Source organism: Tachypleus tridentatus, chromosome 2 (genome assembly GCF_004210375.1).
Source record: "Tachypleus tridentatus isolate NWPU-2018 chromosome 2, ASM421037v1, whole genome shotgun sequence".
Lineage (NCBI taxonomy): Eukaryota > Metazoa > Arthropoda > Merostomata > Xiphosura > Limulidae > Tachypleus > Tachypleus tridentatus.
The window spans coordinates 82,525,241-82,552,868 of NC_134826.1; the positions used below are offsets into that span (position 1 = coordinate 82,525,241).

At 35.5% G+C, this 27,628-nt stretch overlaps 1 protein-coding gene and 1 long non-coding RNA gene across 6 annotated transcripts in view; both read left to right on the forward strand.

Moving 5' to 3' along the window:
* The window catches only part of LOC143244371 (uncharacterized), a 70,600-nt gene that overhangs the window by 25,173 nt on the left and 17,799 nt on the right, over positions 1-27,628 (forward strand). The gene's annotated exons all lie outside the window — the stretch shown is intronic.
* LOC143244374 (uncharacterized) lies at positions 1,015-25,902 on the forward strand. The gene is made up of 2 exons (XR_013025044.1): positions 1,015-1,126; positions 25,622-25,902. It is a non-coding gene; the product is annotated as an uncharacterized LOC143244374 (long non-coding RNA).

Here is a 27,628-nt window from a genome sequence, read left to right on the forward strand (position 1 = left end):
AGTTAATGAATACATTTAATCAGTAATTTAGAAAATGTACCTTTCAACTTCGTGTCGTCAACTTTAAAATTTAACGTTCTGACTTTTAAACACCGTGAGACAACTTGTATGTTATTTACTATTTTAAACGAAACAAAAGAGGTCGTCAACCATATTTGTAGTAAGTTGATGGCTTCAGTTTGTCATGGTAACATTGAATAACAAAAGTGGTCGTCAGCTAAACTTACGGTAAATGAATGGTTATAGTTTGTCAAGGTAACAAAGGATAAAATAACCCAGCGTAGGCAGGTGGTTAGAGCAGCACTCGACTCGTAATCTAAGGGTAGCGGGTTCTGTGAACATCCCGCTAAACATGCTCACCCTTTAATCTGTGAGGATGTTATAATGCTACGGTCAGCCCAATTCGTCTTTGGTAAACTAGTAGCCCAAGAGTCAATGGTGTGTGGTGATGACTAACTGCCTTTTCTCTAGTCTTGTACTGCTAAATTAGAGACGGTTAGTGCATATACCCTTCGTGTAGCTTTTCGCGGATTTTAAACCAAACCATACAATAACAAATGTGGCCGTCAATTATGCTTAGAGTAAATGAATGGTTACATGTTGTCATGGAAATATAAGATTAAGATAATATGTATTTTTGTAAAATTGTTACTTATTATACAATGCCTTGCTAGTTTTCTGCTGGAAGGATTTAAACATCTTATCCTTCACGTTTCACGTGATTTGATGGAACAAATTTTCCGTGAATTTAGAAACAACACACAAGGAACGAGAAATGGTTACCCTTTACGGATTTATCCGTGATTTACCATGGTAGGTGTTTTTGTCAGTCTCGTGTTTAACCTAATTTACAGTGTGTATGTTCCTCGAAGTATGCAAGAGAGGAAAACGTCCAACGAATTACACTGATTCACTATTGGCTACCACGGGGACCACATTTTATCACTGTACAAATACTGGTATAGTATAAACTCTAACTTGTCTTTTTCGATTGCAGCCCGTTCATCCAGTTAGATTAAACGCGTTTACAGAAGAAAACGATAAGCTCGTGTCCTCGCGGTGCTCAGTGGGTTTGACAATTCATTGGTTGTTCTACTCAAAGAAGACTGCTTGGAGGATTGGGTAGGTAAGGAGTTACTTTTGAGAGAATAAAAGTTGCATTTTCATGTCAGTGGGATTCGAAATGTAGGGAATCTAAAATTTTAAACATTATATCTCAAATTAGGAGCTGTTAGGGCAGAGTTCTTCAGTGGAGGTCTGCTCCCCACGCCATCACTGTGAACACGTCCCTGCAACACACTGTTACATACAAATGAACATAAAGCTGTGAATATTTCAAAATGAGTTATTTATCTAATTTCAATACACTGGTTTATAACCATAGCGGTTTCCTTTTTACGTTTGTACGCACTTATATTTCTCATATGAGCTTCGTCTGATTTAATTCGGTTAATTTCATTCTTGGAAGTTTAAGAGTTCCGAGGAACGCTGTTTTAACTCTGGTGAACGTTAGTTGATCAATGACGTAATTTTACAGTGAAAGTTCAAGAAGGACCAATAAGTCTGGTTGGTTGTACAGACTGTCAGATACATGTCTTTGAACAGTCGGCTTCGAAATATTACATATCTCATGAGAGTTAAATTTCCAACGACACATGTTGGTGTTATGTTTATGGAAATATGTCCCTTATTCTGTCATTTTCCGTGAATCCTCTGTGGTACTCTCATCTAATGACAACTTTCCTAAACCTACAGTCTTCGCAACCTCCTGATTTCCAACATTCAATTCAAGACAAATAACACTGGTTTCTGTTGTTTAATTGAAAGGAATTGCGCTGCTTTACGTTTGGATTCGTGATTTCAAACGAGGTTAACGTAAAAAAAACAAAAAACACTTTAGATAGTGGCATCCAATTTATCATTGTACCTTTGTTCTAAACTCAGAAATGATAAAGAACAAAATATTAAGAGAACGACGCTATTTCACGATTAGGAAGTTCATGCCGTGAAAAAAAGTTTTCATCAATTTGTAAATGTTTATTATTGGTTTCTAAAAGAGGAAAAAAAATCATAAACATTAGTACCATTTGCCATTGAAAATGAATTTACGAAATCTAGTTACAATTAGTATGGATTTCGCGTAAAGCTACTCGACGGATACCTGCGTTAGCAGTCCCTGATTTTGAAGTTGATTGATTAAAGAGAAATCATGTAGTCAACCCCACCCACTGCCAACTCCATGGAATTAATGAAATAATGGAATTATGCGTGTTTTTTGTTGTACTTTTTTAAATTTTGCGATAATAGTGTGCGAACCACAGAATCTTGGATATGCAGCCTCGTACACTAACTAGACCTTGCTACAATGAACCGATATTCGTACAGTATTTAAAGAATATCCAGGTAGCACTTAATGCTACATGTCGCTCTTTTAAATTATCCATCGGAGAACTTCGTCGTAATATCGTATTTTTCCCCTCTGTTTACTGATAGTAACATTTAACACAAATCTTGCGGAAATTCGTAGTTTTGTCATAAATGAAAAACACTATTTACAAAAAGTTAAAATTGGAAACCGTTTGCAGTCGAGACAAAAGAGTGACTGTTTTGTTGTTTACTTTAAAAACAAGCATAAATACGATTTTATTCTTACCTGTCACGTGAATGCTTTGTCAAATCAAACAACTGGCAAGTTTCCAAGTTGTTGGCCGTTGCTCTTTCTTGGGAGAAAAAGGTTTAACGGGATAAAGTAGGGTAGTAATTCACGTGTCACATAAGTAAGAATGAATCATTTTTCTTTGCTGCAGAAGCTCGTTAATAGAGCTTACGCTGATTTTCTTTATTTTTCCAGAAGTAGGCCCTTTCCTATGTGAACATGTTGGGTGTAGTGTGATAAGAAATATATAATTGAATATCGAAAACGTTGCCGCTAAGTCAAAAACAACGTTTTATTTTATCATTCTACCTGTAAACTCAGAGTTTAACTTCATGTTAGTCTTAACAACCTCAGTTTTCCTAAATAGGTGTATTAGCAATATAAATTCACTGATGCATATCATAACAGAATCTAACGCTTCCGGATTATCGAATGCGCTTGTCCCCATCCTCTCCGCAAAAACAAAACAAAAATGCAATTGTCTTTAAAATTCATAGTGTTTACAGCTAACATTATTAACATGTCGGTTGCGGTAAAAAATTAAAAATACAAACGCTTAGACTGTGGCAACCCTAGTTTCACCAGTAACTCCTCGTACTTTGATAAAACTTCAGATAGCGATTTACACGTCCTGTAATTATGCCCCCTCTCCCCGCAACATAATTATTAAAATTTCTAGGTTCGCTAGACACTGTTTTCTTAAAAGGAGACATGCTCCAGTTATTACGTTAGGTAAATACTTCCTTGATAATTAAAGATAGGTGGAGCTGTTGTGAACACAAAGCTTAGGACCACAACAAAGGAGCGAAAGCAATGTTTGAGATTTTTGTCTTAAGCTGTTTTGAGTACAGAGATGTAATATTATAACAAAACAAAACCAGCTTGCTATCTATCATTGCAAATAAAATAGAATTATTATGAATAAAACAGTATAAAACCTAATAGTAAGGAACTTTGCTACTCTAATTCTTTAAAAGCACCAACTCGTAAGCTTTTATCAAAATAGCCATTTTTAATTTGAGAACAGCCAATGACTGATACGTTTCTAAAAATGAAACAAAAAGTAAATAAAAAAAATTTAGAACTAAGCTGCCATCTGTGATTTAACCAAAGATTTATTGCTGGGATATTTTTTCTATTGTATTTTTGTAGGCTGTTTTTAAGACTTTTTTTATATCGTTTTCATGTCACTTGTGAGTGCTTGGCTTAACGTCTGGAATTTTCTTGAAAGGGTAGAAACTGTATGAGCTCGATAAAAGAAAACAAATGATTGATATCATGTGACAGTTGATTATAGACTTTGGTTAATCAGTTTGTCTGTTTGAGTTGGAGGAACGTTAGTAACTGAAACTGTTGTATAATGATTGATATCATGTGACAGTTGATTATAGACTTTGGTTAATCAGTTTGTCTGTTTGAGTTGGAGGAACATTAGTAACTGAAACTGTTGTATTAACCTCAACTACGGAATTAGTCTTTCGGGTGAAAACTACTAAAACTCGCTTGGTGAACTTGAAGTTCTGGAAATAAAACTTTTTAAGTGAACTATTTTGTACCGGATAATCGAAACGAACGCACCAAACAATATGCATCTCAAAACGGCTGGTATGGGTATTGACACTTTTATTGATAAGGAGAGAACAACGTTTTGACCTTCCTAGGTCATCTTTAGGTTAAGAAAGAGTTTGGAACTGACCGTTGCTTTAGGGACGAGAGTATAAACGAGTACCGGATTCTAAGGAACGTTGCAGTTGGATGTTAGGTTATTAATTAGTATAGGTATAAAGTTTTCCTTTATATTGGTTTAATTTTGGTTTTAGTTGCTGTATAAGTAGGACTTTGATTTTGCGTTTGCTTATATTTGTTTTCCTACTTAATTGTTTTCTATGGTTATATTTTACTTATTTGAGTTGCAGTGTTCAAAACCGTGTGAAGGTGTTTTTTTTTTCTTTAAATCTAGTTTCCATTTTTCTGCTTGTTGTCGTGACAGTTGTTGCATTATATTTTATAAATTAACAATAGACACCGTTACAACAATAGTATACAGGCAAACAACTCATATGAGGTAAAATGTATATTTAGTTAAATTTGCAAGAATACTTTAGATTTATAATTAAAATTATAATAAAATTCAGTTACTGTTAGGTATAAGAGAGAGCCCCTTTCTTGGGGTCCCCAAATGGTACAGCGGATTTACAATGCTAAAATCAGGAGTTCGATTCCCCTCAGTGGAATCAACAGATAGCCCGATGTGACTTTACTATAAGAAAATACAAACCCTTTCTTGGGTTTGTGGTGATCCCAATTCGAATGTTTTTTATAAGTTTATTGCAATATTGTAAGTATTCTGCAATACATTTGCATGTTTTTAATCACAACCGGTATATTTGGAAGACGCAGGGAAACCTGGGTTGTGATAAAAGCAGTCATTTACGAACACCACTTTCAGATAATTCGGCGTCTGTCCTCTAAAAGTGAATTTTCTCGAGGTGCTCCCCCTGCAATCTCTTAGGCATTAGATTTATTGATCCTGTGACCCTATTGATGGGCTGCCAATGTTTGTATATAGTTGTCGCCCTTTCGCTTCGCTGTCTTTGCCTTTTCTTCGCCACCTTTGCTTTAACCAATTCTCAATGGAAAATTTAAATCGGAACTTAACACCCTAATACAATTATTTAACGCCTACTTTAATTAAATGTAATCTCCATGAGCGTGAAATATCCCCGAATTTCCCAGTCGAGGAAAGTTTTTCCTTTTGAGGACTAAATAACTACCATTAATTCAACAACAACAAAACCCCTCCATACCACTCCCCATGGATCTAACAGTAATGCCAGGCAGATTTGGTGACAGTTGGTCCAATAGCTCGTTAGTTGTAAACAAGTATATGCACACACACATTTTTCTCAAATGTGATGTACGTTATTGTAGCTGAAACAATTAAATTTAGTGTTTGTTTCGAATGAAAAGTATCCTATGTTCCTTTATTTAATAATCGTATAAGTTAACCAAAGTAGTGACTGACTTAATTTAAAAAAAAAAAAACTTCCCTAATTATTACTTTTTTGCCTGTTCAACAGTGAGCCTTTAGTACAAAATCTCTTCTTTCAAAACATGGAAACATGTGGCAAAGCTAACCCTAAACCAAGTGTATTGAACACTGAACACGTGTGATTTGTAAATACTATCGCTATCCTTTTCCCACGTGTCTACCAAACCTGAATTTTTCTAGAAAAGAGGGCATAGAAGACCTGTTTGGTGAAAAAACAAATGTTTTTTTAAAAGAATTTTCAATTAAATAAAGAGGAGAGGCAGTATGAATAATTTTATTAGTCACATTAAGATGTAGCGTTGAACCTCTTAGTTTAAATAACAGATGCTATCGAAAATCTTCTTGTGTTACTATTAGTCATTATGTTGAAACAACATTCAGGCTTTTGATTTAGCTCGGCACTGCCAACATACTTGATATAATTTTCTTAGCGAGCCTAATATGGTTATCCAATATAAATGATGTTTATGCTTCATCACATTAGATGGATTCTTTAAGGACATTAACATATGGTGTTGCAGCTACTGAATTACAAAAGCTTTCGTAAAGAAGAGACATTAAAGCATTACGCCATGTTAGCGATATCTAAGTAGGCCTAACGTTACACTATACTGGCGGTATCAAAGTAAGCCTATTAAAAAAAAAAAAAACTTTAGTAGGGTGAGCCAAGAAAACGTTACACCATTTTGACGATTTCTAAGTAGGCCTAACGTTACGAGTTATTAGTGACTGCTTAGTCGGACTATTTCAAAACAAATTTTGTAAGGACGAGACACGAAAATGCCACACCATGTGGCGATTGCTAACTACGCCTAACGTTAAACTGTGTTACCAATAGCTAAGTAGGCCTATTTCAATTTGACTTTGTCAGCAGTTTTGAGTCTGTATAAAACAAAACTCGTTTATCACATTTATTCATAGTGAAGTTTTCATCAGTATCCTTCTTAAAAATAAGCTTTAATTTGTTTTAGACCGAACGGAAAGAAACTACGTTTCTTACTACTAAGACATTGATAACCCTTCCTTCTTAAACCCTACAAAGAGATTAACATGAAGGATCTTCCAATTGAGTCGTAACTAAAACTTCACTATACTCTAAGTACTGCATGCAAATATTTTTAAAATTTTAATAACTAGCTGATAACTTTGAAAGTTTCAGTGTTTACATTGTATTCTCACAAAATTTACTTCCTAAATATTCAACAACGCAAATTAAAGAATTACAATACATTTTTTTACATCATTATCTCAGAAGTGTGACCAAAGTTCAGTGTTGTAAAACACCTTCGAGATTCGTATCAGTAATGCCGAATTGATCTTTTACTATTGTTCCTATTTGCTTGGTATGGGCTAAGGTTCCCCATTTGTTTCGTATAACTTCTGTTGTGTTTGATTCCAGCGGATGAAGGTAATTGTTAGTTTGAATATTGTTGGATATTTTTTAATAGTGAACAACAGATTACAAAATTGCCTCGGTTGTTTTTTTTTTTTTTTGTCTAACATAACTTGTTTGTTTCACATTGACAGTGTTCGTTTTCATTATAGATACATGTATACAAGTCAAATGTTACATTTCATTTCATTGTGAAATGTCTGAATTTAACCATTTGCAGCATATCGTTGCTCGAAGTTTGGTCTTTCCGTTATACAGCCCAGCTCGCTAATCACCACGCTACGTCTGGCTCTCGTTCTGATACAGCCAATTCGTTGCAGCTGTTAAACTTCTGATTATTTTGTTTTAACTACGATATGATGAACTTCAACGTGGTAATAAATTTTAAAGGTTACAATTTCTATCTTTATTAACTTAACACATTTTGAAGCAAATTTTATTTATTTATTTTTATTACAGATAAATTACTTTGTATTTAGGTTCCACTGTTTTATTTGACTTGCGTGTAAGTAAATAATAATTACTGATTTCACGCTTTAAAATCAAAGTCGATCATTCCAAACTTTACTGAGCCACATGCATTCAGAAAAAAATGCATACACGACCACTGGTAAGGTAGTGTGTTTGTTTTACACAAAAATACCTCTTTGATGTTAACATACGATGAAGTATCTAATCTTAGCTCCTATAAATGTATTATATTTTATATACTAATAACCTGACTAACAATTTCCTACTCTACATGTTTTGACCGAACTTTGAAGAAAACATCTCTTCTTTAGTTTTGAATATAGGAACATACAGATTTCCTTCTCTGAACATGGTGGTCTTCACAATATCCATGACCATTAGATGCTAGATAGAGAAGTAATGCAGATCAGAGCACAAGTGAATGTAGCAAGACATCACATGTTGTTTTAAGTTCAATATAATACAAGTTTGTTTCCTATTACAAACAAACGTGCATTCAGTATCCAAACATGTTTGGAGAGAATTATTTCAGTTTCAGTTCATGGTGTCACAAAACTTTTACTAAGATAAATAAACGAAATAATTATTGAGACAACCATAGTAGGAAGCCTGCCAGTTATCTTGTGTATGATACTAAAAAACGAGTTTGATTTTATTTTGAATTTCGCGCAAAGCTACTTTAGGGTTATCTGTGCAAGCTGGCCCTAATTTAGCAGTGATAGACTAAAAAAAGGAAGGTAACCCGTCATCAACGCTCACTGACAACTCTTAGGCTATTCCTTTGCCAACGAATAATGGTATTGAGCGTCATAAGACGCCCATGATTGAAAGGGAGCTAGTTTTTTCAGTCAAGAGGATTCGAACCCTCCAACCATAAGTTAGGAGTCGAGCAACCTAATCACCGGCCTACCCTAGGCAACTAAGCATTGATAAATTAAATCAAACTGGCCGATCTGTGGAGAATGGTTAATTAGTGTTAGATGGATGCTTTCAACCAGATGCTTTTGCCAAAGTTTCCAAATATATCTATGAAATAGTAAAGTAGGCTGTCCTTGGACTCCCCTCGAATTTTAACCCTCGTACCCTCAGGGTCGACAGATCGTCAGTGTCACAAATTTTATTTAGCTACATGGTACCATAGAACGAAATTTCCAAGTTTGTTGCCATTCCACATGGCATTACTGGCCAAACTTCTCCACCTCGCCGTATTTGAACCTTGCTGTTCGGTGATATTCTGACAGTTAGTTGAATCATACTATAATGGAACTCTTGCTTATATGATGCAGGATAAACCTTTTTATTACACGATGTGTACACCTAACTTCGCAAAAATTTTATTCTATGTGCATTTAGATTTGTAATAGGGACCACGATTTTCCCTTTGCGCCTCGGTTTCCCGTGACGGAGAAAATTATTTTTCTCCATTCTCAGGGTGCAGATATGACGCCATAAATAAGTCACACGGATATCTAATGCATTCTTGCTACCTATATAAATATAATAGTACTGTCTATTGTATGTTCATGTTAATACTTCGTAGGGTGTGGATGGAGGCTCATCAGGTCGAGGGAAAAATGCACACAAATTTTCAGTTTCGCATTTTGTGGTTTTTATTAGTGTTTTTGCGGTTTCTTTTTAACTACAACTTCGCCACTGTTGATGCATCTTCACCAAATATGGTTAAGGTTTTTTCTTTTTCTTTTGGGTCTATGAAGAGATTTTGTGTTTTGTTGCTTTTATGGGCATTTTTATAAGAAATATATAAATAAGGGAAAGAACTTTTCATGACCTAAGATAATCTTTCATTAATCATAAATTTACATAACTACTCGTAATCACTAGGGCACTCTACTCGTAATCTGAGGGTCGCGGGATTGAATCTCCGTCACACCAAACATGCTCGCTCTTTTAGCTGTAGGGGCGTTATAATGTACGATAAATCCCACTATTCGTTGGTAAAAAGAGTAGTCAAAGAGTTAACGGTGGGTGGTGATGATTAGCTTCCTTCCCTTTAGTCTTGCACTGCAAAATTAGGGACTGCTCGCGCAAATATCCCTCGTGTAGCTTTGCGGGAAATTCAAAACAAACACTTGAAGTGACACCAAGGGCGGTAGTAGCATCCTTCGTCATGGTAATGGTCTTGGAGGTTTTCATAGTATCTGTAATTCTTGTATATTCTTTGTATTCTTTCGTTAAGGCCCTGATGCACTTGACCAAAATATTGCATGTATAGACAGACACAAAGAAACCAACGACAGAATTCGTATTTTTGGTGGAAACATAAAACGAATTTTAAAGCTAAAAGTTAACTTTTTACACTGGAAGCGTATATCATGAAGTACGTATTCTTAGTTGGGGGGGGAAAAACGCCTCAAAAGTAATTAATCCGATTGTCAAGGTCGGATAAACACGACGGAATTTTTTCGCGAACTGACTATAAGTAAACTCAAATGCCGTTATGATTTTAACATTGTTCTGATGTGCGTTAACACTCCTATACTCCTATGGTGATTTACTTCATTATTTAGGCATGTGAACAATGTTATAACGTTTCCTATAATTTATTAATCGGTATCATATGGTGGACTAGCTGTTCAATGATTTTGTGTGTACGTGTCTGTTAAATATTTCTTTATGACCACAGTCCACAAAAGAAAGTTCGGTCAATCAAAGAATGCATTAGGTTGCTACATCACAATTTTCATATTGTGAAAGATGCCGATCCTTTAAGCGTTATGCTTTGAGTGAAAAGCACAGTGTAATAACAGTGAGAAATAGGGCAGTGCAACAAAGTAGTGTAGTTTACTTTCACTGTTCATACTAGAGTTATAGATTAACATTTTGTTTAGGTCATACGTATAAGCCATTTTAAAGTCGTATTTGAAACTTTGAATGGGGAATTTGGTGATCGAGAAAAAACTTTTTATGCCCCCGTGTGAATCTTCGTTAGATAACGAAACATCACAGTTTTCCTCTAAGCATGACGTTCGTCCTTTCACGATAAATTTAAACAGTATATCGTTTGTTAAGTTTCCTTCTGAACAACCATATATTTGCACGTTGATTCACGCGCATTTGTAAAGCGCAAGTACGTAAGACCATCTCGGAGTCATGTTAAAGATATGCGAATTTAGATGACCCCGTTGATAAAGATTATGGAAACAGAATTCCAATGAAGTAAGACCATATAAACATTTCTAGCTATTACCACAAAGCTCTTACTTAAAACGAAAAAAAAGTGTCAAGTGAATTTTCACAGTTTTTTTTTAAACATTTGTAAACATGCCAGTTTCGAATTTACAATATTATATGTTTTATCTGGTTTTTTGATAAAACTCGTTTTAAGGAATGAAAGTATAATGTTAAGCATTGTATGGGAACAAATTACCGAAAACATTTCTTTCAACTTTTAGAAATGTATATCCTCATTGATGGCTTTTCGGTGATAAATTACTGCGTTTTAAAAATCGACTCTGGGGTCTCGTATTTCATGTTTGCAATTTGTATGTTAACATAAAACGTAAACTTACGTAAATACTAATGTCCTAATCCTGTTAACGTAGAAGCACAATGTGACTCACCATTAAATGAAAATGAAAAAAAAAAACGAAATTGAAAACAACAGAAACACGCAATAATAATTTAAAATCAAACCAAATAAGCAGTATATTTAATAAAGGTTATTTATCGAGCTCTTCCGAGCGAAGGAAGGCATAGCTGTGTTTTGAAATTGGAGTACAGGCGTTCTTCACGTTCGTACTATACATGTCAAGTTATACTGTAACGGTAACTATCCAGTATCAAGGAAAACCCTGTCTGTCTTTAGACACATCTCCATCCCTAAACGAGTTGACCAAACCATACCAAACTTTTCATGCTAACTTATTAGTCCGAATGTTTTCATATTAATGTTTTCCGTATTGAAAAATAAAACTATTTTGTTATAGCCTTATATTGTTACTATTCCAAATAATGGAGTTTGAAAAAAAACAACTCCCATCATAACAGAATTCTACAAGTTAAAGATTGCAATCAAATTTTTCAGCATTTTGGCTTGTTTCCCATAATAACCTAAATAAACGATAATAAAGCTTTCAGCCACAATGCGGACAATAAAGATATTACTGTTTCCCGTTTGTTTGTTTTTTCTGATTCCCACCATTTAACTTCCGGTTTATTATTGGGATTAGATTAAGTGCTTAAGCCTGAATTAGAGAATTATTTGATAATTAAACTATTTTATTGATATCTCTTACTTCTTTAAGTAGTATATAGTTTACCATTCAGCAAAATTTAAGATGATTATTTAATTTAAAACATTAAATGTACCAAAGTCAGAATTAAAAAAACTTGCCCACATCTCTACTATGAAATGGTCTACTTTGAACAAGAAGTGGCGCAACTGCTTTATAAGTTTTGCTACGTTTTTAAGACTCGTTTGTTTGTTTTTTTATTTTCTCACAAAACTACTCGAGGGCTATCTGTGCTAGCCGTCCCTAATTTAGCAGTGTAAGACTAGAGGGAAGGCAGCTAGTCATCACCACCCACCGCCAACTCTTGGGCTACTCTATTACCAACGAATAGTGACCATCACATTATAACGTTCTCACGGCTGAAAGGGCGAGCATGTTTGGCGCGACCGGGATGCGAACCCGCGACCCTCAGATTACGAGTCGCACGCCTTAACACGCTTGGCCATGCCGGGCCTTTTAGACTCGAGTATAGCACCATCTCGTTTACAATTTACTTCCTCTGTCTTATAACAATTTTCTTGGAGAATGTACACTACCGAAAATCCTTTTAGATATCTGCTAATTTTCTGCATATTTTCCGTTTTTTCAAGGGTAACAGAAAAGAGGGATATAATCTCCTTAACACATAAAACATTTACGTTAAGACATTACAAGAGCAACAAAAAGAAAGCCCATTATGGGCTGAGAGTTATCTTGCACTTGTAGACTTTTACCGTATGTATCTGTTGGGCTTTCACCAAGGGCAGAGTTGGGTGTGCAATTTGCTTCTTAAAAAGAAAGTTCGCCACATTGCACATCAAGTTAATTTGATTTCAGAAAAACAATACTCTATAATAATGTTTTGAAGCATAATATGATTACTGTTCAATAGAATGTATCACACTTGCAATATCATAAATATTTGGTAAACGTTTCGTTACAAGATCAGGAAAGTAGATGTGGTTTAAACCACTGAACATCCATTGCTAACATGCCTTTCTGCTCTACGTCCGTTTCTTGAGAACACGCGTCACTTGGTTTTAAACGTTTCTCTTGGGTTCTAACTATAAGTATCAAGATAGCAACTAATCCATTTATGTTGTATCTCAAGACATTATTTAAAACAGTCTCGATTTAACACATGCATGGGTTATTCTAAAGAAGAAAAAAATGGTAATACCTTCAAAAGGACCACAAATAATAAAAAGCGGCTAAAGCAAAGTGCTGTGGTTGTTGTCTTTGAATAAAAAACTAATAGGCTGTCTAATGAAATAGACGTCACATAAAGATATAAAAACAACAAATATATTCCAGTGATTTTTAACCACCAGCCCACCAAAACAACCTTGACATTAATTGGGATTTCACGAAAACAAACACAAATTGACAATGTTCACATGTAAAGCTTAATGTTTTTTGTTGTTGTGGCATTTTAGCGGTTTGTGACAGCGTAATGAGGCAGGAAGACGGTCCCTTGTATCGGAAAGGTTGAGATACGCTTGCGTGTATAAATTATCCGTAATATTCCACGAAAAACACGAAATGTAAATCTAGATATCCTAACGTAAAATGAAACTTAATAGGCAATTAGAACAAAGTTTCATTTTATATTAACTATTAAAACAAATGATGGTTTGGAAAAAGAAAAGAAGTAAAATATATTTACATGAAACTAATATTACGTGGCGCTCAACTCGGAATCTGAGGGTTGCGGGTTCGAATCCTCGTCACACCAAACATGCTTGCCCTTTTAGCCGTGGGGGCATTATAATGTGACGGTCAATGCCTCTATTCGTTGGTAAGAGTAGCCCAAGAGTTGGCGGTGGGTGGTGATGACTTATCTGCCTTCCATCTAGTCTTACACTTGCCAACAAAAGTACAAACAAACTGAAGAAAATGAAAGAACATTGATATCAAACGAATATGTTTCATCATTCATCCTGCTTTATTTTGTGTCAAAGGTACGTCTTTACACCCTAGTGGCAACGCGGTATGTCTGCGGACTCACGTTGCTAGAAACCGGGTTTCGATACCCGTAGTAGGCAGAGCGCAGATAGCTCATTGCCTAACTTTGTGCTTAATTCCAAATAATCAATCAATTTACGTCTTTTAGTCTCAAACTAAGTGTTGTAGTCTTTCTTTTATATATTGCGTTATGGCGTTTTGTGAAAATTCTGTATGCGATGGAAAGAAATGAATATCATTTTCAAATTACAGTAATTACTATAGAACGTAAAAATTTCAAGAAAATAAAATTATCGCATTCCTTTGTAACTTATGCAAAACATTCCAAAAACATTCTCCTTTTTTCTTAAAATTCATTCCACACATTTATTTAGAAATTACCAGTTGTTATTGTTTGTTTGTTTTTGAATTTCGCACAAAGCTACTCGAGGGCTATCTGTGCTAGCCGTCCCTAGTTTAGCAGTGTAAGACTAGAGAGAAGGCAGGCAGCTAATCATCACCACCCACCGCCAACTCTTGGGCTACTATTTTACGAACGAATAGTGGGATTGACCGTCACATTATAACGCCCCCACGGCTGGGAGGACGAGCATGTTTGGTGCGACGGGGATGCGAACCCACGACCAATTAACACAACTGAAAAATAAATGATAAGCAAAACTTGCAATGCTGTTACTATGCCAGTTCAAGACTACTGGTATGAAATAATGTCCAAAATGTAACCTGAAATACAAATTATTGGTAATTGGCCCAACACTACATTGATCTTGTATAATCTTATCTTGTCCTTAATTTTTAATTGAACCACAAAGTTCAAAGTACTCCAAATTGTTCATGGCCTATAAGTAGCTCTTGGAGAAGACATCTGGATATTTCACATCAGAAAGTTTTAAAGTAGATAATCACAATAAGCCATTACAAATTAGTTGGAGATGTCTCAAAATTTTGTTAGCTCAATATGAAATAGTTCTCGAATATTTAGACAAGGGAGACTGTCATCCATAACACGGGCAGACGACCATGATAAGTCGATTTTAACTCTCTATAATTGTAGAGTATTTGCTCCGAGATTGGATCAAATGTTTACAGTCGCAACGTAACACGTTTGTATACATACGAGTAGACTTATCAGAGGCTGGTTTGTATAACAGACGGCCAGTGAGATTGATTCTACTCAAGGCATAAAACAAGTCATCTACAAATGTACTAAGAACTTGATTTGTGGGACAACAACATATGGAACAATTTTATTTTCATAGGTTATGTGAAGTTTACTTCATACATAATTGTACCATTAGAGTTGCTCATGATATGAGCTCCATCCTTCATTTTCTGCTACCATATACTGACAGTTGGTTCTGATACTTCATGCTCACTACCATACTAAATTGGCCCACAAGTTAGTTGAAGAGGAAGAAATTGACGAAATGGAGAGTTCTTTACATTTATCGATCATGTTTTGGATGTTCTTGGAGGTCGTATCTCGTGGCATCAAGCGTCTTTAGACACTTGAGATACCAAAAAACACTCCTCTCGTAAGTGTGGAAGACAACACTTCAGTACCTTGCCAGTACTCTGAATTCTAAACATACAACATTGGTACTAACTAGCCCTTTCACTACTGTTCGTACTGTGCAGACTTCTTACTGGAATGCCCTGAACTGTAATTATATGAAACCACATCTCCCAAATATTTATTTACGAGTGTATAGTGAACAAAAACAACAACCTACGCTTCATATCATATAATTCACCAGGTGGCTGATTTGCATTAAAATTAGATAATGGATGGTCTGTATGTGTTGTTTTTCTTTGTTACATCTATGATGTTACTATTCTCGATTATCCTTTAATTATGTGACCAACTAGAAGGATATTTAAATAATATATCTGATTTTATATGAACCCTAACGTAAGCTGAAAAATGTGATTAACTTCAGGCTATTTAAGACACCTCCCCAGTGACTCAGCGGTACGTCTGGGGGCTTATATCACTAAACATCGGGTTTCGATACCAGCGGCGTGTAGAGAATAGATTGCCCATTCTGTGACTTTTGTGTTTAACGATAAAGAAGTTTTTAAGAAGAAAAATATTCAAACTTTACTTATGGAAGCTGCTACTTTTATGTGAATACCGAAAGCACTTTCCAAGCGAAAGTTCGGTAAAAATGATTAAAAATGATGACTTTTAAGTAATAAATTGAAAGTGGGTCACAAATTGACTTCAATAACAATAAAAAGTGCATCACTCTTGAAGGACTTAATCTATTCTGTCTTGCCTTCCGCATGGCCAGATGGTTAGGGCTATTGAATCCCCTTCCCTCCAAACATGGCCGCTCTTTCAGCCGTGAGAGCGTTATAATGTGATAATAAATCCCGCTATTCGTTGGTAACAATGTAGTCCAACGGTTCGTTGTGAGTAGTGGTGCCTATTGAAGATAATCTTCGCGTAGCTTTGCGCGAAATTCAAAACAAACCCAACCGAAAATAAGAAAATTAGAACTCAAAGCTCGTCTAATTCAACAACCAAATCAAATACAATGAAACTAGTGTCAGCACACAATTCTAATATGTCGCACAACCCCTCGGTTATATAATCGGCTGGTCAACTTGGGCTAGGGTTAACCAAGCACCAGTATTGGATGTTCTCAACTGGTATTGTGGACATTGTATCTGATGCTGGTGTTTGGGTATATTGCTCAAAAAATCTTTTCGTTGCTGCAGTGTCCCTGTTTGGCACTGTAGTGTGTCCCCTTGTCGGGCTCTATGGTGAGTGGGATCAGTTGGCACTGAAACATTCTTTCTTTATTATGGATTCCCCTAATCAAAATTTAAAAAATAATAGTGAAAAACCAGACCATTGGTAAACGACCATGTCTTGAAGATTCTGAAGAGCAATCTTCAACATCTGTCACACCTCTAACTCATTTTATATTACATTCTCTTTCAGACAAATCTTTAGGGCAAATATCTCCATTTTTAATGCAGAAAGGACTGGAGGGACAGTCCAAAGTCAGTCACAAAGCTTCGCTTTGGTAACATATTGGTGGAAACATCCACATTTAAACACAGTTAACTCTTACATTCAAAGGCAATTGGGAATATACCTATTGAGGTCACACTTTTCAGTATAAAGATTAATGCCATCACTGAACAACTCAGTCTTACTGTTGCAAATGGGCTCTATGTCGACGACTTTCACATCTCATGTCAGTTGTCGAACATGAGGTATATTGAGAGGCAGCTAGAGACTGCCCTCAATCGTTTACTGAAGTGGACCACAGCAAACTGTTTTAACTTCTCTCTCTGAAACCGTTTGCATGCATTTTTTTCCACCAACGGGGTATTCACCCTGATCCTGAACTCCGTATCGGTAAAGTTGTGCTGCCTGTAGTCCCTGAGACAAAGTTCTTGGGGCTTATCTTTGACCATAAGCTGACCTTTTATAACACACACATCAAGCAGCTACGAGTCAAATGTACAAGAGCACTGAACATCCTCTGTGTCCTCTCTTCCACTACTTGTGGAGTGGATCAATGTTCTATGCTAAAGATATATCCTGCTCTTATTCGATCGAAACTCGACTATGGATCACTGGTCTATACCTCTGCCAGGACCTCATCCTTAAAATGGTGGACTCCAGGACTTCGACTTTACACTGGGGCTTTCCACATTTCCCCAGTTCAGAGCTTATACACAGAGTCTCATGAACTTTCTTTGCACCTCTGCCGTTTGCAGCTGTCTTTACTATGTGCTTCGAAACTCCGTTCCTTACCAAAGCACACCACCTGGGGTTGTGTTTTCCTTCCTCAGTGGGTCATGCTATTTCAGAACAGATGAGATGATTTACCTTTACTCCTTTTGGCCTTCGTATCCAGATGCAGTTCGATGAATTGGGTTTGTCCTTGGATAACATCGCTGCATCCACTGGTCAGCCTATCTCACCATGGCTTATTACAGTCTCCAAATGTAACATATCTTTAAGTCATCTAAGAAAAACAGACACTCCCGATTGGAAATACTGTCTGTTATTTGCTGAACATATTTCGAACCATCCTTCCATTCCTGTTTATTCTATTCCTATATATATTCCTATTATATAGATGGTTAAAAATCAGGTGACTGTGTGGACTCTGCAATGGTTTGGTGGTTGCGTGCAGAATCATCTCTACAGTTTCTATGATCACTACTGAACTGTACGTTATTTTTCTTGCCATGGATCACATAGAAACTAAGCAGTACTCAAATTGCATTATTTAGACTGACTCGATTAGTTCTCTACTGGCCCTGGAATCGCTTCACGTTAGTTCACACCTTGTTCTCGCCAATATTCAAAACCGACTGTCGCATTTCTCTTTAACATCTACTTCTATCCAGGTTTTCTGGATGCCAGGCAACGTTGGTATTCGCGGGAACGAACTCGCCGACATCGCAGCTAAATCTGTCTGCTCTGACACTATCACTGCTATGCATGTTCCATACATGGACTTTGGTCTTGTATTCAAGGCTCGGCTCCGTGCCAGTTGACATTCGACTTGAAGTGAGCAACGTGAAAACGAGCTTTTCCAAATAAAGCCCTCTATTGGACTTTGACCGTTACTTGCGTAAGGATCGGAAAGAGGAAGATGTTCTAACTAGACTAATCGTTTTCTTTTATTTGGGAGTGATGTACCAATGTATTGTTTGTGTAACACTCAGGTCACAGTAACCCACATTTTACTCTTTTTACCGTCGTTACGACTCTCGGCGACGGCATCATTTTAAACATGTTCTATCCCAAGGTTTATCCGTAACGTTAGACTGTTATTGGCGAAGGCAACGCTGTCCACCTAAGAAATGTTTTTAGTTTTTAAAGGCCATTAATATTTTTACTACCATTTAAGTTTTTAATTTATACATCAGACCTTTTTTAATGTGGTTCTCTCTTAAGATTCAAAGTACATCTAGTTCGATTTGAAATTAGAAAATTTTCCTAACTTCAAAGAACTCGAAACCAGGACTGGAAAGGCCACCTTCAGGTGACTAACGCTGCTGTTTGAACTACCCGTTAGTCATCCTGGCAAGTTATAATTAAAATTTTGATACAAGTCTTTTAAAACTTTTATTACTTTACTTTCTGCAAATGGTCATAACGTTAAATAACTCGGAATCAGAACTGGAAAGGTCAACTTCAAATGGCTAACGGTGGTTTTGAAGTTACCTGTTAGTCTTCCTGGCGAATTATGATAATTAGAATTATGCTACAGAAAGTTCTTTACAACTTGTATTATTGTAGTTTTTCTCTTACTGCTGTAGATTAGATGTAAAAATTGGATTTAATGCTATTTATGTTTTTAATTCAAAAATTTTTCTTTTACCTTAATTTCAATTTATGAATTTTAATAATTTTACTTTAAATTTTTACCATATGTTTGGTTGGTTTTATGGTGTAAAGTAACGTTGGTTTCTGTACACATTTTATTCGAATGTAACTTCACTTCGAATAAATCACTAATTACTTGATATGGATACTATGATCGGCTAGTAAACGCAAGCAAGCCAAAAAGTCAATTACTTTATTATTATGCAAAGTTGTTTGAGCTAAAAGGGAGATAAACTTTATCATATAATTAATATTCGAAACATCAGAATATTGAATATGTTATCAACTGTAGCCGTGGATTATGACATTAAAGTTTTCGGTACAAAAGATAACCTATCAAGCTGCGCTGAATGATCATTTGGATACTTCCGTTGTTAACTTTTTCGGTCATAACCCCAATAAATATCTTGCGGTGTATTGTCCCTTCTTCCTTATAACGACCAACTTAAGAAATTTAATTTTTATTGTACAACATAAACTGTGCTCAGTAAATCTGTTAACGTGAATTACGCAAATAGCTCATAAGTGAGAATTTGTTGTATTCTTCAGAACAACCAAACATACGGCCAAGGTAGCCCAAGAGTTGGTGGTGTGTGGCGTAGACTAGCAGCCTTTCCTGTAACCTATCGCTGCTAAATTAGGGACGATTAGCGCAGACAGCTCTCCTGTAGCTTTGCACGAAATTCACAATATACATAACTGCCAGTTTCCATGTGTAAATCTTTTAAATATTAAATGTACGCTACGGCTGTCTTCTAATTTAAAACTCTAGTGAGAAACTTATTGATAGTTACCTTAGTCTTCTGCAAAGTTATTGAAACCGCTTTGTTCTTGGAGCTACAGAGATGTCTTTCTATCAGAGTATGTCAGCTATACATTTTTAAGCCTCGTTTTTTTTTTTCCTGTTTAAACTTTTGTATAGATAATTATTTAGAGAAACAAAATGTATTGTACATTAAAACACGTGGTTTTTTATTTCTTATCACTGCAAGCAAAGGAATAATTTCTTTTAGGAAAATTTACACTGTGAGGAGGCATAAGCACTTTTATATCGCCAGAAAAATGTTGGGCAGCTGTCGTTTTCGTCATCGCTTCAAACGCCTCCGCTCAATTCCACCTCCACTCTTTTCCTTCTCTTATACTGCAAGCACAAAAAAAATATGGGACAGGAAAACACAAACGTCACGTGCGCTTTATAACTGATGATGTTAAGTACTTAATTTTTGTTACAATTTCTTTACGATTAAAAAAGACGCAGGCAATGTACACTGAACTAAAATGATACTCAATTAATGCTTTCCTGCGGCTTATTATGGATAGGTTAAGCAGTGGTGGGCAGATAGTAGGTAGTTCGTAAGGGCTTCTGTGACATGTCTTTACTGTTGTTTTACGAAACGCCACCTGCATGAAATGAAGATTTCGGCTTCGAGTTACGAACATTTGTTTATCTGTGCACTTCGTCCTTCGTGCAAAAACGTTTCCACCTATGAAGTAATAAGTGAATTAGATTTGGCAAGGTTTTAATTCTGATATTAAAAATTGTAAATTTATTGTGCCTGGTGATCTTAGTTGGTTAAACCACATTTCAGTCTACCTTAGCACTTCTTTTTTTTTTTTTTGCCAATGTGGTCCGGCTTGGCTGAAAAGGTCATTCATTGCCTTTGTTTTGATCTTGTGACTGTTTTCAATCGTCCTGGGATGTGTTTCAATTGAACTCGTGTTTTTATTACTCGAATGTTTGTTGAATATCAAAGTAAAGTTGGCATGTGACAATTATTAGATTTCTCAAGTTATTTATTGCCAAAATATCTTGTTAAGAACGATAAACATTCGTATCTCTTGGACTCTTACTACGTTTTTTATGTATTAAACGTTTCTAGTTTTAAATTTCAACAAGAGATAAATATTCATTGTTACTATACAAAGAGTGTCTCCTTGTGATTTTGCTCTTAACAAATTGAATATTGATTACAGGTCAAAATATCGCATTCGTGTGTGTTTCTATCGATTTTGTTAAGTGTCAATAGCATTCGGTTAGAGATCCAACCTTTGGTGGCTAGTGGGAAGTATGAAGGTTTACAGCGCCAAAATTGCGGTTTAGAGGCCCGTAGTGAACAGATCACAGTAGCCTACTGTATGGATTTGTTTATAACAAAAAAGATAAAAATCGATGTTAAATGTTACTTTATCAATAGCGCCTCCTTACGAATGTTTTATTTAATAAATATTATAATGATTGAAAGATCAAATCCTCACAATCGTATCGACTTTGTAAGTGACTCCAAGGTACTGAAGAGATTATCATTTTTAAAACTTAGAACAGTTACCGTTATAGAGTACAAAAATACTGTCTTTATTTAATATCATCATGAGTTTTCATTACGTAACCCCTTTGTTAAAAAGAGACTTAAGCCTCGTTTGCTGTTGCTAATGGAACTGTCAAAGTACAATGTTAGTTTTAACGTGATTTCACCCCGAGATAAAGTAGATAATTATATGTTAAATAAACAGAAACATGCACTAAAGAAAAACTTGAGAAGTAGAAGTACTAGAAAGTCTAATTATAGAAAACACGAAATATTTTTGTACACTGAAGTTTCTGTTAATGGTTGATCGTTTTTAGGATTTTGTGAAAATTACACGTAGGATTAACTACTTTCATGACAAGCCACAAACCGTGAACCCTGAAAATTGACAGTTCGAACAAGCTTATTACATAAACAACAGATTTGTTCTCAACAATTACTAACAATGATAAAATACACGCTAGGAAATTAAATATCTGAAACAGGATTTGATGTATTGTTTAAACTTCTCTGAAGCTAACATTAGTAAGTATCTCATTTTTTTAATCATATGGTATACCTGTCCAGACAGCCATTAATTAGTGTATTACCACGCTCTTGCTGGAAATACCACCACTCCCTGTACTCTTATAGGCATTGCCCGATTAGATTGCGGGTAATCACATTGTAAACTGTTAACCGAAATTGTACGCTTCCACAAAAATATTAGTTACACCAAAAATATATAAACATACATAGTTAAAAAAAAATTCCTTGAATATTTGGTATAAGCCAAACTTCTGTTATGGAGATTTTGACTTGACGCTTTTACTCGAATGTATTTCGTGCAAAGTTGTCAGAAATCTAAGGAAATGTGACCAATAGTTTGTTACATAAGGAAACCTAGATACATTTAGAGTTATGACTCCAAAACATTGCTCTTGCTGATCTGTTCGCGAACTGTTAGTGCAATTTATGAAGATAAATATAGTACTGTAACAAGAGAAAATCGCTTTTTTTACTAAACAAAGAACTGAAAGAAAAACCTTTTTATTGCTGCTTTACGTAAATCCACAAACTTTCAGCCTTTTGTTTTCACGAACTCGTCAACTGTTACGAAAAAAATATACATATTTCTAAAACACAAATAAACGGTGCTTATCTTTTCAGTTCACCTTGCTGAGAAAATGGAAAGGACAACCATCATCCACTTAAATGGTATATAATAAAACAAAAAAATGATGGTCGTTGTCTTAAAAAGGCCTAAAGAAAACATACAAATACTAATCACTTCCTTAACTGTTAACTGTTCCAACCACCAAGATTTCTGTAGGAAATCGTCAGCTACCTGAAAATAATTCTAGATCAGGGGTCGGCAACCTCTTTCCGCACAGGGACCAGAGGCCATGTCTGTAAGCGGACGAAGGGCCACATTAAGTTACAAACTTTAATTCGTTTTTAAGACCACCACGGGCTGGGTGGACGTGATATTTTGTTTGGGGACTGAGGGCCGGATGATTTCGGCTGACGGGCCGTAGGTTGCCCACCCCTGTTCTAGATGCATGTGAATTGAAACATAACACACAACAGTGTATCCTGTTACCAGAAGTTTTTATTGTGCGAGTGCAAAATGTTGTTCCAAATGACCTGTACTGTTCCCCAGAATTCATCCAAACCCTTTAATTACTACTCGCCTGACTTTTTCAGGGTCTTCATAAGCCCATATATCTTTCATAATAACCGTACATATCGCTATGTGGGCTAACGCATAGTTTTTGTTCTACTGGCCTTGCATTTATTCCAGGTATCGCTTCACCACATTTTATGCGCAACTGTAGTTATTGTTTTCGGGGAAGATGACTGCCTGCTGAGGAAATGACGTGATGAATAAGAAGTTAGGGTTCCATGAATGTTTTTAGACCGCTACCACCATTGCCCATGATAGATGTTGTATGCTGACCATGAAACCACCTGTTGAATAAGTTATCGTTGGTCGTCGCCAAAGAAAATGAATCTAGACTTATCTGTAAAGAGAATTGTATTCCATTTTTAGTCTTCCTATTATTGAAGAAAGGATGCTCATTTCAGCCTTTTGATTTGATTATTTCTAATAACAGTTTTATTTGTACTAACTACACATCACATTATACTAACATGCACCTTACCGTTCTGACGTAACTAACATTCACATCTGTACTTATAAATAGATTATTTTAAAATTCTCTACTAGGTTGTTGCATATCACGTCAAGAGCATGCTCTGAACTCCACAACTACACTTCTGAAGAGGGATTGCTGGCTCAACACCTTCCTATATCAGGCGTAAAGTTTCACATACCCTTTCCACAGTTCCGCACGGATAGTCCTCGAGCAGATTTGCGCGAAATTCAATAAATAAACGAAACATACAGGTACTATTGCAATATGGAATTTTGCTTCCATCTGTTACGTGAAGTAACCTTCAACAGCTCAAATTTTTGTCATTTGGCATATTTGCCCTGGTAGCCATTCGTACATCACCACACTTCTGAGTATGACTGCTTGTACTTTTACAGGCATTATACCTGACTGATATCAAACAAATAATCCCATTTGAAACTATTAACCGTGAATGTACTCTAGCACAATTTAGTTTCGTGCAATAGATGGGAGAAAAATATCTCTATGCATGTATATTCGTTTCATATATATTATTCACTGTTTTCACAATTATTTCTAATACACGTATTTTAACGCAAATGTAAGCGAAAATTTTTAAAATTTGGGTAAACTATATTATTAATGTAGTCTTTCTGAAAAAAGTGTTACATAAAATATAAAGAACCTTTTCATTTCTTTAACTTTTGATTTATAGAAACTGGTTTCCCGATTGCAATGACATTTGACATTGTAAAAAAAAAAAAAATTGTCGAGTCGGAAATGGTTTAAAAATTTTGTTTAAATACCTTTTTACAAAGAGACAGCAAACATTTAACACTTGAGCCTATACAGTTTTTATACGAGAATTGAAATAAAAAAGTACTTTGTTATCATTACAGTTTATTTTCCTTCTAGAAGTTTATAAGAAATTGTCAGTCTTGGCGAAAAACTCGGAAACGAGGCTCAAGGATTCGTAATGTGGGCGTACTGAAGGCAGGTGAACTCTTGGCCTTCTTCCAGTTCTTATTACGGAAAGGATAGACAAGATGGCTCATGAAACGGAAAAAAAATGCTATGACAAGTAAAAAGAAAAAAATATACGTGTGTGATACGCGCGAAACGCACAACACTTTACAGTGAAAAATTGATACAGGTGGCGAGAAAGAAGACACCATTAGAGTCTTTAAATTATTTTTTTTAGTTCATCTAACACAACATGAGAAAAACCGTCGTTCAAAACGCAAAACATGGTCAGTTTTATTTTACTTGGGAAACTGGTCCTTAGCTTAAACTCTGGTCAAGGCTGTATTAAATAGATAATTACTGTCCAAAGTTTTGAGTTACGTATCCTAGTCAGGGATGTAGCTGAGATCTTAACCATATTTTTATGTTGTGCTTCTATTGTGAGTGACTACAAATTACCAATATTGAGTTAAAAGAGCCTAGCGCGTAAGGCGTGCGACTCGTAATCCGAGGGTCGCGGGTTCGCGCCCGCGTCGTGCTAAACATGCTCGCCCTCCCAGCCGTGGGGGTGTATAATGTTACGGTCAATCCCACTATTCGTTGGTAAAAGAGTAGCCCAAGAGTTAGCGGTGGGTGGTGATGACTAGCTGCCTTCCCTCTAGTCTTACACTGCTAAATTAGGGACGGCTAGCACAGATAGCCCTCGAGTAGCTTTGTGCGAAATTCCCAAACAAACAAACAAACAAACAAACAATGAGTTAAAAGAAATGCATAAGAGATGTGCAAATTATTTTCTTTTAGGAGAGAAGCTAAAGTGAAACTTGACTTGTGACATCACGTAAAATCGTTTTACTATCAGCTACCTGTTCTGTTCTATTTCATTCAAATATTACATTTCCGACACAAAAGACAAAATTCACACCTATTTCTAAGATATATTTCATCTGGGAGAGATAAGCACACTTGTGCTAAATTTAAATGGTGGAATTCAAAACTTTTTAAACGAAAAGTAAAAAAGGAAGAAAGACGGTGTAACCGTTTTAGTGTATAGGGGGTTAAGCCCTTTCCTGATGTAAAAAAATTTTTTTTTTTCTTTTTGAGCAGATTAAGTCAACTTGACAGTTCCAGTCTTACTCTTCCGTTGTAAAAACGAAGGAAGGAAAGTAACCATCTTGAGGATGTATCTGAAGAACTGCAACTTATGTTCTTCGTTTGCACTATTAGGCTTAAGTTATGATGTATGGGATTTTAAGTTCTTATATAGATACGTCATTAAGAAGCGTTTTTTTATGGGACAAAATTAGTAAAACGGTATAATACGTAGGTGTGGGCGCTCAGTCAAACACGGATTAAAAAAACTAGTTACATCATTACGTTCTCATTTACCAGTGTTAAATTTCCTACTATATTTGAGCTTGAAAGATTGCCAGAAGTCACCCAAAGACAAGCGAAAGTTGTATGACGTCACCTGTATGCCTAATGTGAAGGTTATTAAATGTGCAGTTAAATGTTGTTTTTTGTTTCCGCCTACGAAATATGTAGTTACGGTGTTATAAAATTATACTGATGAGAAAATTATTTTTATTTTAAACTTATTTAAATGCTCTTAACTGTTAAAAACAAAGCTACGTTAAAGAACTTTCTATTTTGGGCCAATTTTTTACTTTGGGCTTCGTTAATACAGTGGCCATTTCCTACTCTGTGTTCACTTGTGGTGTGATCATTTTATAGTTTAGGCTTCACTATGGCCTGGGTATTTTCTATTTGTGGTATTACGTTTCTGAGTCTTTTTGTATCTTTTCAATTCGACTTAAAGAAAAATTTGATTGCATTAAGTTGTCAAGTATAAAACATTTTGGTTAGTTTTGGAAAGAACAGAGACATGACAAAAAAAGGGTTTATCAAGAATTTGGTTCAAATAATACACGAGTTTCTTTTGATTATAAACAAAACGAAATTAACTACAGAAGTATCCTGTTATTAGGTACAATAATTCCAACTGACGTCGGCGTGGTCAAATACAAACTTCAATACAAATTTTGTTGATGGTATAGAAGTGGTTTCCAGTGGTGGATACCAACGAAAATTATATCGGGACCTATGTTATTTGATAAACACGAAACACTAAAGCACCTGTAATGTTGTTAGTTGTTTCACAATGTTGATCCAAAAATATCTTCTGCGATTTGATATTCAAGAGAAACATTCATAATAAAAAGCACAATTTTTATTTACATATTTCTTGAAACACTTTATTACTTTAAACTTAAAACACTCGTACTCGAAAATAATTAGAAATTATTAGAATATCTGAGGTCAGTAGTTGTATAATACTGTGAAAAATAAAAATTGCAAATGGTAAAATGATTTTGACTGATTTAATTGTTTGGAATTGAGCACAAAGATATACAGTGGGCTATCTGCTCTGTCCACTATAGGTATCGAAAATCGGTTTCATGCAGTGAGTCCGCAGATGTACTGCTATACCACTGGGGGGGGGGCGGTAAAATTATACCGATTTTTTTTTTTTCATTCTACATGCTGTGAGAAACACCTCGACGTCTAGTCATCCCAAAAGAACCATTCCTGCTGAAAACATGTATTCAATGACCGCATATTGAAATCTCATTTTGAGCATTCGTCTCACAACAGTTTTGTACTAGCGCAATAATTGGTGGTGGATGCGTTTCCTTTAGTCTAGTAGTTCAAAATTTGAAAAAGCTCCAACCTTTATATATCTTTGCCCGAAAACTATACATTTGTTCCAACAGTAGAGAAGTTTATTCTTCCCTTTGTAAACTTGTAAAAATTGTTCGTTGATTTATTTGTAAAACTTACTGTGCTGCATCTAATTCATTTCTTCCTAAATGCCCATGGTTTATTATGGTCTTTACAATAAAAAAAACAACTATTGATAGATTATTCGTCAAGATCAACAATTAGTAGTCGGGAATAAATTCGGTGAAATACGTTGAAAAAAATAATGAAAGTGGTGCTGTCGTGTGCAGAAGGTATTCTTGCAGATACAAGTAAATAATATTACAAAGTCATTTTAATATACTTGGTCAGTGTATACAGTGATTCAGTTTGAATAGTTTGACCTCTTACAGT